Source organism: Saimiri boliviensis, chromosome 11 (assembly GCF_048565385.1).
Source record: "Saimiri boliviensis isolate mSaiBol1 chromosome 11, mSaiBol1.pri, whole genome shotgun sequence".
NCBI lineage: Eukaryota > Metazoa > Chordata > Mammalia > Primates > Cebidae > Saimiri > Saimiri boliviensis.
The window spans coordinates 821,427-832,920 of NC_133459.1; the positions used below are offsets into that span (position 1 = coordinate 821,427).

Below are 11,494 nucleotides of genomic sequence, written 5' to 3' on the forward strand. Positions count from 1 at the left end.
ACACAAGTGCTCCAGACACACACGGAGCCCCAGACACAAGGGATCCAGACACACACGGAGCCCCAGACACAAGGGATCCAGACACACACGGAGCCCCAGACACAAGGGACCCAGACACACACGGAGCCCCAGACACACACGGAGCCCCAGACACAAGTGCTCCAGACACACATGGAGCCCCACACACAAGGGATCCAGACACACACAGAGCGCCAGACACACACGGAGCCCCAGACACAAGCGCTCCAGACACACACGGAGCCCCAGACACAAGGGATCCAGACACACACGGAGCCCCAGACACACACGGAGCCCAAGACACACGGAATCCAGACACACACGGAGCCCCAGACACAAGGAATCCAGACACACACGGAGCCCCAGAGACACATGGAGCCCCAGACACAAGGGATCCAGACACACACGAAGCCCCAGACACACACACAGCCCCAGACACACATGGAGCCCCAGACACAAGGGATCCAGACACGCACGAAGCCTCAGACACAAGGGATCCAGACATACACGGAGCCCCAGACACAAGGGATCCAGACACGCACGAAGCCCCAGACACAAGGGATCCAGACACACACGGAGCCCCAGACGCAAGGGATCCAGACACACACGGAGCCCCAGACACAAGGGATCCAGACATACACGGAGCCCCAGAGACACATGGAGCCCCAGACACAAGGGATCCAGACACACACGAAGCCCCAGACACACACACAGCCCCAGACACACATGGAGCCCCAGACACAAGGGATCCAGACACGCACGAAGCCCCAGACACAAGGGATCCAGACATACACGGAGCCCCAGACACAAGGGATCCAGACACGCACGAAGCCCCAGACACAAGGGATCCAGACACACACGGAGCCCCAGACGCAAGGGATCCAGACACACACGGAGCCCCAGACACAAGGGATCCAGACATACACGGAGCCCCAGACACAAGGGATCCAGACACAGACGGAGCCCCAGACACAAGGGATCCAGACACACATGGCGTCCCAGTCACACATGGAGCCCCAGACACACATGGAGCTCCAGACACATACAGAGCTACAGTTACACACGAAGCCCCAGACACACATGGAGCCCCAGACACAAGGGATCCAGATACACACGGAGCCCCAGACACAAGGGATCCAGACACACACGGAGCCCCAGACACACACAGAGCCCCAGACACACACGGAGCCCCAGACACAAGTCCTCCAGACACACACAGAGCTTCAGACTCAAGGGCTCTCTGCAGAGACACCGGGCTCCAGAAACACACACGGAGCCCTAGACACAAGGGATCCACACATACACAGAGCTTCAGGCACAAGGGCTCCAGAGACACACAGAGCTGCAGACACACACACACACACAGCTGCACACACCTGGACCACCAGAACCAAGGGCTCCAGACACACATGGGCTCCATACACACACAAGGAGCTCCAGACGCACTGGGGCTCCACACACAGACACGGAGTTGTAGACACACACGGAGCCCCAGACACAAGGGCTCCAGATACACACTGAACTCTAAGCACGCTTTTCCCTTTTGGTTTTTTTTTTAAAGGGAGTCTCATTCTGTCAGCTAGAGCTACGTGGATTACCTGAGCTCAGGATTGTAGTGGCTTGATCTTAGCTCAATGCAGCCTCCGTCTCCAGGGTTCAAGTGATTCTCCTGCCTCAGCCTCCTGAGTAACTGGAATTACAGGCATGCGCCACTATGTGCAGCTCATTTCGTATTTTTAGTCAGGACGGGGTTTCGTCATGTTGGCTAGGTTGGTCTTAAACTCCCAACCTCCGGTGATGATACACTTACCTTAGCCTCCCAAAGAGCTGGGATTACAGGCGTGAGCCATCACGCCCAGCTAATTTTTGTATTTTTAGTAGAGATGAGGTTTCATCATCTTGGTCAGGCTGGTCTCGAACTCCTGGACTCCCAAAGTTCTGGAGATACAGGTGTGAGCTTCCACGACTGGCCTCCCTTTTATTTTTTTGCTGAGTCATAGGTTAGGAATTCCGGATTGAGCAAATACATACATATTTTGTAGATGACGGGAGCCAGATTTCATATTGCAAGTAAAGACAGATGCAAATAGGGAAGAAACCCTTCAAAGCCACCTTGCAGTGAAAACATAAAAATGAAAAGCAGCAGCTGGATGCGGTGGCTCATGTCTGTCATCCCAGCACTTTGGGAGGCTGAAGTGGGTGGATCACCTGAGGTCAGGAGTTCAAGACCAGCAGGGCCAACATGGAGAACCCCAATCCCTGCTAAAAATACAAAAACTAGCCAGGTGCAATGGTGTGCATCTGTAGTACAGCTACTGGGGAGGCTGAAGCAAAAGCAGCACTTGAACCCAGGAGGCAGAGGTTGCAGTGAGCCAAGATCGTGCCACTACACTTCAGCCTGGGCAATAGAGACTCTCTCTCCTAAAAAAAAAAAAAAAAAAGAGCCGGGCGCGGTGGCTCAAGCCTGTAATCCCAGCACTTTGGGAGGCCGAGGCAGGTGGATCACGAGGTCAAGAGATCGAGACCATCCTGGTCAACATGGTGAAACCCCGTCTCTACTAAAAATACAAAACATTAGCTGGACATGGTGGCGCGTGCCTGTAATCCCAGCTACTCAGGAGGCTGAGGCAGGAGAATTGCCTGAACCCAGGAGGCGGAGGTTGCGGTGAGCCGAGATCGTGCCATTGCACTCCAGCCTGGGTAACAAGAGCGAAACTCCGTCTCAAAAAAAAAAAAAAGAAAGGAGGAGGGATGGGATGGTCCTGTGGTGCTGGCCTGTGACGGTGCTACTGGGCCAGAGCGCACGGGCTTTAACACATCTGCCCCGAGACGGCGACAGCTGGACGGCGCCCACAGTGCCCTCACCTTGGTTTCTAAATGTCATTCTCCACTAAAGGGGCTGGGCGCAGTGACCCACACCTGTAATCCCAGCACTTTGGGAGGATAAGGCAGGTGAATTACCTGAGCTCAGGAGTTCAAGACTAGCCTGGGCAACATGGCGAAACCCCATCTCTACTAAAAACACAAAAATTACCTGGGTGTCGTGAAAAGGTACCTGTAATCCCGGCCACTCAGGACGGTGAGACATGAGAATCGCTTGAACCCAGGAGGCGGAGGTTGCAGTGAGCCGAGACTGTGCCATTGCACTCCAGCCTGGGCAAAGGGCGAGACTCTGTCTAAAAAATAAAACAAAACAAAAAATGACAACAACAAATCTCTTTCTCCACTAAAGTCAACCATGCTCCTTAGAGAAAGGACGATTCTAGGGCTGGGGTGGGAACAATACCAGGTGAGCCCGTCACGTCAGCTGGGCCAGCAAGTCTGCTCCAGGAATGGACTGGGCACCGGCCGAGGGCAGGCTCACGCACTTGGAAAAGCAGAGTAAAAGACACGGTAAACAATCCAAACCCCTACAAAAACAAGAGCCCACAGGGCCACGCTGAGGAACCAATGGCAAAGGAGGGGAAGTTCATCAGAGGAGGGACGGGATTAGAAGCCACCCTCTGGCGACCATCGCAACAATCCTAATAATCACAACCGAGTCACCAATGGACACTACAGCTACTGAGTCAAAGCTAAGAGAGCAGCTATGGGAGTCTCAAGACAGATCCAGCCCTATGAGGCATGTATCAATTACAGAGGGAAAACTATGCGCACACGAAGGATAAAAGACAGACGCGTCCTGAGAGGAGACGGGGACGTGGGGAGGGAGCGGCAGCATCCTCCCAAGACCTGAGGACTTGTACTTCAGTCTGAGAACTTGACGCAGGGATGGGCAAATAAAGAAATGGAAAAGAATAAGGGCCTCTGGCCGGGCGCGGTAGCTCAAGCCTGTAATCCCAGCACTTTGGGAGGCCGAGGCGGGTGGATCACGAGGTCGAGAGATCGCGACCATCCTGGTCAACATGGTGAAACCCCGTCTCTACTAAAAATACTAAAAATTAGCTGGGCATGGTGGCACATGCCTATAATCCCAGCTACTCAGGAGGCTGAGGCAGGAGAATTGCCTGAACCCAGGAGGCGGAGGTTGCGGTGAGCCAAGATCGCGCCATTGCTCTCCAGCCTGGGTAACAAGAGCGAAACTCCATCTCAAAAAAATAAAAAATAAAAAAAAAATAAGGGCCTCTAAGGCCAGGCGCAGTGGCTCACAGCTGTAATCCCAGCACTCTGGGAGGCTGAGGCGGGTAGGTCATGAGGTCAGGAGTTCAAGACCAGCCTAACATGGAGAAACCCCATCTCTACTAAAGATACAAAATTAGCCAGGCGTGATGGCGAATGCCTGTAATCCCAGCTACTCAGGAGGCTGAGGAAGGAGAACTGCTTTAACCCAGGAGGCAGAGGTTGTGGTGAGCTGAGATCACGCCATTGCACTCCATCCTGGGCAATAAGAGCGAAACTCTGTCTCAATAAAAGAAGAAAAGAAAAAAAGAATAAGGGCCTTGAAACAGGTCTACATACATAGGCCGCGCACGGTAGCCTCACGCCTGTAATCCCAGCACTTTTTGGGAGGCTAAGGCGGGAGAATCACCCGAGGTCAAAAGTTTAAGACCAGCCTGGCCAACATGGAAAAACCCTACTAAATACAAAACTCAGCTTCACGTTGTGGCGGGTGCTGGTATGCCAGCAACTTGTGAGGCTAAGGCAGGAGAATCGCTTCAATTTGGGAGACGGAGGCTTCAATGAGCCGAGACTGCACCACTGCACTCCCGCCTGAGTGACAGAGCAAGACTGTCTCAATAAAACAAAAACAGAGCCGGGCGCGGTGGCTCACGCCTGTAATCCCAGCACTTTGGGAGGCCGAGGCGGGTGGATCACGAGGTCGAGAGATCGAGACCATCCTGATCAACATGGTGAAACCCCGTCTCTACTAAAAATACAAAAAATTAGCTGGGCATGGTGGCGCGTGCCTGTAATCCCAGCTACTCAGGAGGCTGAGGCAGGAGAATTGCCTGAGCCCAGGAGGCGGAGGTTGCGGTGAGCCGTGATCGCGCCATTGCACTCCAGCCTGGGTAACAAGAGTGAAACTCCGTTTCAAAAAAAAAACCAACAACAACAAAAAAAACAAAAAACAAAAACAGGACTAGCACACGCACAATTCTGACCCACACAGGCGGTGCCACGAATTGTTGACGAAGGAAGCGTGTTCAGTCGACGATACCATGCCGCAGAAGAGAGAAACTGGATTTTGATTCCGTATCAGTTGACGATGATGATTAGTAACACTGACACAGCCCTCACTGTGGCGCTGGAGGAGGCCTCAGCACTCTGCACAGCAGTGAGTCCCCAAAACAGCCCATTGGGAACGGCGAGGTCATCGCCCATGCGAGACGAACAAAGTAAAGATGCGGCTTCATAGCAGCAGTGCCAAGATTTGAACCCCGGCAGCCTGCTCATATGTGAAACTCGTATGTGTAAAACCCTATGATCAGGAAAATATGTAAGAGAATGTCTTCCCGACCCTTTTTAGGGGAGGACCAGAATATCTCCAACCAGACCCCAAAAGCATGACCCATTAAAAAAAAAAAGGTCAGAATGACTAAATTTGCTAAATGAAGAATTTTGTTTCACCAAAGTATACCACAAAGTCGGCCGGGCGCAGTGGCTCACACCTGTAATCCCAGCACCTTTGGAGGCCAAGGTGGGTGGATCACTTGAGGTCAGGAGTTCAAGACCAGCCTAACCAACATGGAAAAACCTTGTCTCAACTAAAAATATAAAAATTAGCTGAGTGTGGTGGTGTGTACCTGTAATCCCAGCTACTCAGGTGGCTGAGACAGAGAACTGCTTGAATCCTGGAGGCAGAGGTTGCAGTGAGCTGAGATTGTAACACTGCACTCCAGCCTGGGTGACAGAGAAAGACTGCCTCAAAAAAAGAAAAAAAAAAAAGCACGCCTATAATCCCAGCACTTTGGAATTTAGGCAGATCACCTGAGGTTGGGAGTTTGAGACCAGCCTGCCCAACATGGTAAAACCCCTTAAAAATGCAAAAAATTAGCTGGGTGCGGTGGCTCAAGCCTGTAATCCCAGCACTTTGGGAGGCTGAGGTGGGCGGATCACGAGGTCAAGAGATCGAGACCATCCTGGTCAACATGGTGAAACCCCGTCTCTACTAAAAATGCAAAAAATTAGCTGGGCATGGTGGCGCATGCCTGTAATCCCAGCCACTCAGGAGGCTGAGGCAGGAGAATTGCCTGAACCCAGGAGGCGGAGGTTGCGGTGAGCCGAGATCGTGCCATTGCACTCCAGCCTGGGTAACAAGAGCGAAACTCCGTCTCAAAAAAAAAAAAAAAAAAAAATGCAAAAAATTAGCCAGGTGTGGTAGTGGGCTCCTGTAATCCCAGCCACTTGGGAGGCTGAGGCAGGAGAATCTCTTGAACCCAGGATGCAGAGGTTGCAGTGAGCTGAGATCTCGCCACTGCACTCCATCCAGCCTGGGCGACAAGAGGGAGACACTGTTTCAAAAAAAAAAAAAAAAAAGGAGGAAGGTGCATGTTCCTTCTCTACTGACCTGTAACAGTCACCCCAGCTCAAAACAACACTTACCAGGTCAAAACAAGTGCTTTTGATCTTGGCTCCAGTGAGAGGAATCTGGGGGAAGCTTAGCCAAGTAGCTTGGGTTTACGGTCCCTCTTGAAGCTGCAGTCATAGCATGGACCAGGGCTGTGGCCTCATCTGGAGGCTTGGCTGGGGCTGGGCTCTGCCTCTGGGCTCACTCACACGGGCTGGCATGCAAGGCTGAGTTCCGTGCTGGCTGTAGGTGGAAATCCCCCCAGTTTCCGGCCAGGTGAGCTTCTCCACAGAATGGCCACAGCCTGGCAGGGGCTTTCATCACAGCAAGCTCGCCAGGGAGTAGGAGAGAGCACCCAGGACAGGTGCCCCAGCCTTTCTCAACCTCGTCTCAGACGTGACATCTTTCCCTTCCACTGTCTGGGTGCCGGTCTCCAGGTGGAGCTCTGGGACTAAAAGGAAAAGAAAACCTCAATTTAACATGAGATAAAGCCGCGGGAGCTGCCAGTCCCACCACGGCAATTTCAGCGCTAGGTTACTGACCAAGCTCACTTTCCACCCCGTCCAACTGTGCAGATCTCCCCTGCCCAGGCCCCTGTACCAGAGGTTAAGAATCCGAGCCCCAGTCAGGAAGTCCAGGTGGCTTCAAACAGCCAGAAGGGCATTTCAGGCAAAATGTGTCCCAAATCTCCAAACCATGCCCAGAACTCAAACCTCCCCGGGGGAGGTCATCCCGAGGAAACCACCTGGCAGCAGCTCAGGCTGCGGGGCAGATGCCACTTCCAAAACCCAGAAGCTGGAGACCACACAAGCACCTAGCACCAAAGGCGCCAGCGGAGGGATGCCCTGCGCCCCAGCCAGGTACCCCGCTGCACCCTACACATTTCACCAGGAAACATCTGTGATAGATGTAGACTAAGCCAGCCTGGACTCCCAAATCCGCTCATTTTATTTCCCCTCCATGTTCTGACTTGCTACACTGAAAACACGTGAGTGGAGTGGAAAGCCTTCCTATTCCTCTCTCAGCAACCCCTTTTCTTTTTTTTCTGAGATGGAGTCTTGCTCTGTCTCCCCGGTTGGAGGGCACTAGTACAATCTCCGCCTCCCAGGATCAAGCAATTCTCCTGCCTCAGCCTCCTGAGTAGCCGAGATGACAGGCGCGCGCCACCACGCCTGGCTAAGTTTTGTATTTTTGGTAGAGACTGGGTTTCACCATGTTGGTCAGGCTGGTCTCGAACTCCTGACCTTGTGATCGTCTGCCTCGGCCTCCCAAAGTGCGGGGACTATAGGCGTGAGCCACCGCGCCCGGCCGACACTTATTAAAACAGTCTCGTTTGGCCTTAAAGTGGGATTTGTAGGCTTCCTGGGTTAAGTAGGTTGCACTCCACTAAAAAAATAAAAATAAAAAAAACTAAAAAAATAAGAAGCCACCAAGCGGGGCCTCGGCTCTCAGGAGTTTTGGTGTCTTTTTCTTTCTTTTCTGTGGACGGGCCGCACAGCGTTCCCGGGCTTCAGGGCGTGAGGGTCGCCGCGGACCCTCGGACGGGAAAATGTGCAAACGCGTTTGCGAAACGCCACCGGCTCCCGGGCGGAAGCTGAGGGGTACGAATCCAGGGACACCCGCGTTTCCGCAGCGTTTTCCGCGCAAACCGCCGGCCACAGGAGAGGACCCCCAGGAGCGAATCTGGGCCGGGGAACCCCGGGCGCCCGCGCACTCTGCACCGAGCACCCGGCACGCAGCACCGAGCTCGCAGCACGCAGCACCCACCGACAGCCGGACGCGGTCTCCGCTGCGGGCATGGCGCTCGGCCTCCGCGCCTTCGCAACAAAGAGACGCCGGCGGGCGGGGCCCGAGAGGCGCGCGGCGGAGGCAGCTCCGAGCACAGGCCTGGCGGACCCAGGTGGGCTTCACGGGGCGCCCGCGGGGCCGGAAGTGACGCGTACAACCCGTCACCCGGCTCCTCGCCGCCCCCCGGGCGTGGCCGCGGAAAAGCGCCCCAGCCCACAACGTCCCCGCGGCTGCGCGTTGGTTCCGCGCGGGCCGTTCCACTGAAGGTAAATGAGGGGGAGAACACGGCGAGATTTTTAGTGTTCCCCCGCGGCCGCCCGTTGGTACCGCCCGGGCCTTTCCATTGCAGACGGACGGGGGGGCACCCCCGCGGCCCGTCCTTTGGTTCCGTCCGGGCCGTTCCACTGAAGGCAAATGAGAGGGAGAACACGGCGAGATTTTTAGTGTTCCCCCGCGGCCCCCGTTGGCACCGCCCGGGCCTTTCCATTGCTGAGGGACGGGGGGGGGCATGACGCGCTCAGCCCACCCCCGCGGCCCGTCCGTTGGTTCCGCCCGGGCCGTTCCACCGCTGGCACTTCAGGGCGGGATGGGACACTCTATGGAGACAGCGGCCTCGGAGGGTTTGCCGCCCAGGTCTGGGTTCCAGGAATAGGAAACCCATCGGGTAGGCTTAACTTGGAAGACTCAAGGGCGTCTCCTGGCGGAAGTGGCCACGCTCCACCCAGCCCGAGGGGAAGCGTCGGGAGCAAGCTGCGCTCGGAGCTGCAGGGGGCGGCGCCGCCGCGCCGCCGAGGACCCGCCCCAGGGCGCTGATTGGCTTGTGGCGCGCTCCGGGGCGGGGCCTCCGCTGCCAGGCGGGCGCGGGGGCTGCTGGGGGGACGTCCGGGGCAGACACACCTGCGGCCCCGGGGAGCCGCGGCCGTCCGTCGAACGTTTTCCTCGCCTTACTTTCCCGCATTATTTTCAGGAACGAACTTTCGGCCGAAGGGATCTTTAGAGATGATTTTTGACGCGGTGCAGCGGCTCCCACCTGTAATCCCAGCACTCTGGGAGGCCGAGGTGGGCGGATCGCCTGAGGTCAGGAGTTCGAGACCAGCCTGGCCAACATGGCGAAATCCCGTCTCTACTAAAAATACAAAAATTAGCCGGGCGTGATGTTTTTGAGACGGAGTCTAGCTCTGTTGCCCAGGCTGGAGTGCAGTGGCACGATCTCGGCTCACTGCAACCTCTGCCTTCCGGGTTCAAGCAATTCTGCCTCAGCCTCCTGAGTAGCTGGGATTACAGGTGCCCGCAGCCATGCCCCGCTATTTTTTTTTTTCGTACTTTTTAGTAGAGTTGGGGTTTCACCATATTGGATTGGCCAGGCTGGTCTCAAACTTCTGACCTTATGCCCCGCTCGCCTCGGCCTCCCAAAGTGGCGTGAGCACCGCGCCTGGCGACAGTTTTTCTCTAATGTTTGTGTGAATGACGTGAGCTGTATCTGTACGAAGAACACGGACCTGTTGTATCGCTGCAGATGTCTTCCTAGCTTGCGTGTCCTCTTCTGTTTATGATGCATATTGATGAATTTCTGTTCACAGGACGTGGAATCAATTAGGAATCGGGAGGCTCTGGCTGTGAGTGAGACTGATAGGTCCAGGCACGGTTCAAACCCCGCCCCCGAAGCGTGTCCCTGGCCCCCCGGGATCCTCCAGAATCTGCTGCTGCTTCGACACAGCCTGTGCAGAGCCCTCCACAGCCTTCCTCGGCCTGGCGGCTGTCTGCTGACCTCAGGAAAGGCTCTTCCCAGGGTGAGGGGCCCTTGGGATTCCTTTCCTCTGCCTTCAGGGCCTGGGTGATCTTCTAGAAGGCGGGAAGGAAAGCAGTCATGGCTAGTTCTGCGCCACCCCCGTGGGGTCCCCCCGGCCCACGGACTCCTGTGTCCCCCAGCCAGGCTCGGTCTAGTTCTGGGCTCCCTCTGGGTAGGGAGCGTGAGTCCTGCCCTCCTAGAGGAGCTGAAGCTCCCCAAGTGATGTTGAGGACGGCAGGGAGGCGTGGACAGACGCCCCAGAGAGTGGGGTCCGTGTTAGGGTCTGGCAGGCGTGGGGGAAGAGCAGAGGGTCCCTGCCTGGAGACCCAGCCTGCAGGCCACTCGGCCACCTGCCGGTGGGTGGGGAGCAGCAGCCACTCACGCCTCTGCAATGTGTCCTCATCAGCAGGTGGGGAAACTGAGGCCGGGGAGTTTTGCAAGCCAGGGTCACTCGTGGGCAGGTTCCCTTGGCCTGCAGACCTTCCAGGCTCGGGCCGGTCGTGCTTTCCTGTGCCATCCTGTTTCCCAGAGCACACCGCTGTGTGTCTCTGAGGGTGTGTGTCCACGGCATCCATGTGTATTTTTCTGTGTCTGAGTCTGTGTGGTGTGTGTGTTATCTGTGTGTCTCTGAGTGTGTGGTGCCTGTGTGTGTGTCTTAGTCGCATCCATGCGTATTTGTGTGTGTGTGTGTATGTGTGTGTGAGTCTGTGTGGTGTCTGTGTGTCTCAGTGGTGTCCATGTGTATTTTTCAGTGTGTTTGTGTCTGTGAGTCTGTGTCTCTGTGTGTGTGAATCTTTGTGTCTGTGTCTCTGTATGTGTATCTCTGTGTATGTGAATCTGTGTTTGTGTATGTGTGTGGAATCTGTGTCTGTGAATCTGTGTCTGTGTCTCTGTATGTGAATGTATGTTTGTATGTTTGTGTCTCTGTGTGTGTGTCTTTGTGAATCTGTGTGTCTGTATGTGAATCTGTGTGTGTGTCTTTGTATGTGAGTCTCTGTTTGTATGTCTGTGTCTCTGTATGTGGGTTTGTGTGTCTTTGTGTGGAATCTGTGTGTGCCTGTAGGTTTGTGTGTGTCTGTTAATCTGAGTCTGTGTCTCCGTGTATGTGAATCTGTGTGTGTGTCTGTGTACATCTGTGACTCAGTGTGTCTCTGTGTGTGTGAATCTGTATGTGTATTTGTCCATCTTTCTGTCTGGCTTCCTGTCCCTCTGCACAGAGCAGCGGAGTGGGGATCTTGGTCCTGGGGGCTTCTCAGCAGGATGTGGGCCTGGGCAGCCATGGGTGAGGCCTGAGCACAGGCCCACATGCCTACTGCGTGGGGGTGGCCGAGCCAGCTCCTCTGTGGCTCTCGGGTCCCCACACCACCCCTCCCTGGGCGCTGCCTGTCCTG

General features: G+C 55.3%; 1 protein-coding gene across 2 annotated transcripts in view; it reads right to left on the reverse strand.

Annotated features, from left to right (window-relative positions):
• SLC35E2B (solute carrier family 35 member E2B) overlaps positions 1-8,558 on the reverse strand; it is a 33,269-nt gene extending 24,711 nt beyond the window's left edge. For both annotated transcript variants that reach the window (XM_010350347.3, XM_074379934.1), the window contains exons 1-2: positions 8,294-8,558; positions 6,562-6,977 (exon numbers count right to left, since the gene is read on the reverse strand). The gene's annotated coding sequence lies outside the window, so the exon portion shown is untranslated. The remainder of the gene's footprint in view (positions 1-6,561; positions 6,978-8,293) is intronic.
• Between the last annotated feature and the right edge of the window lie 2,936 nt (positions 8,559-11,494).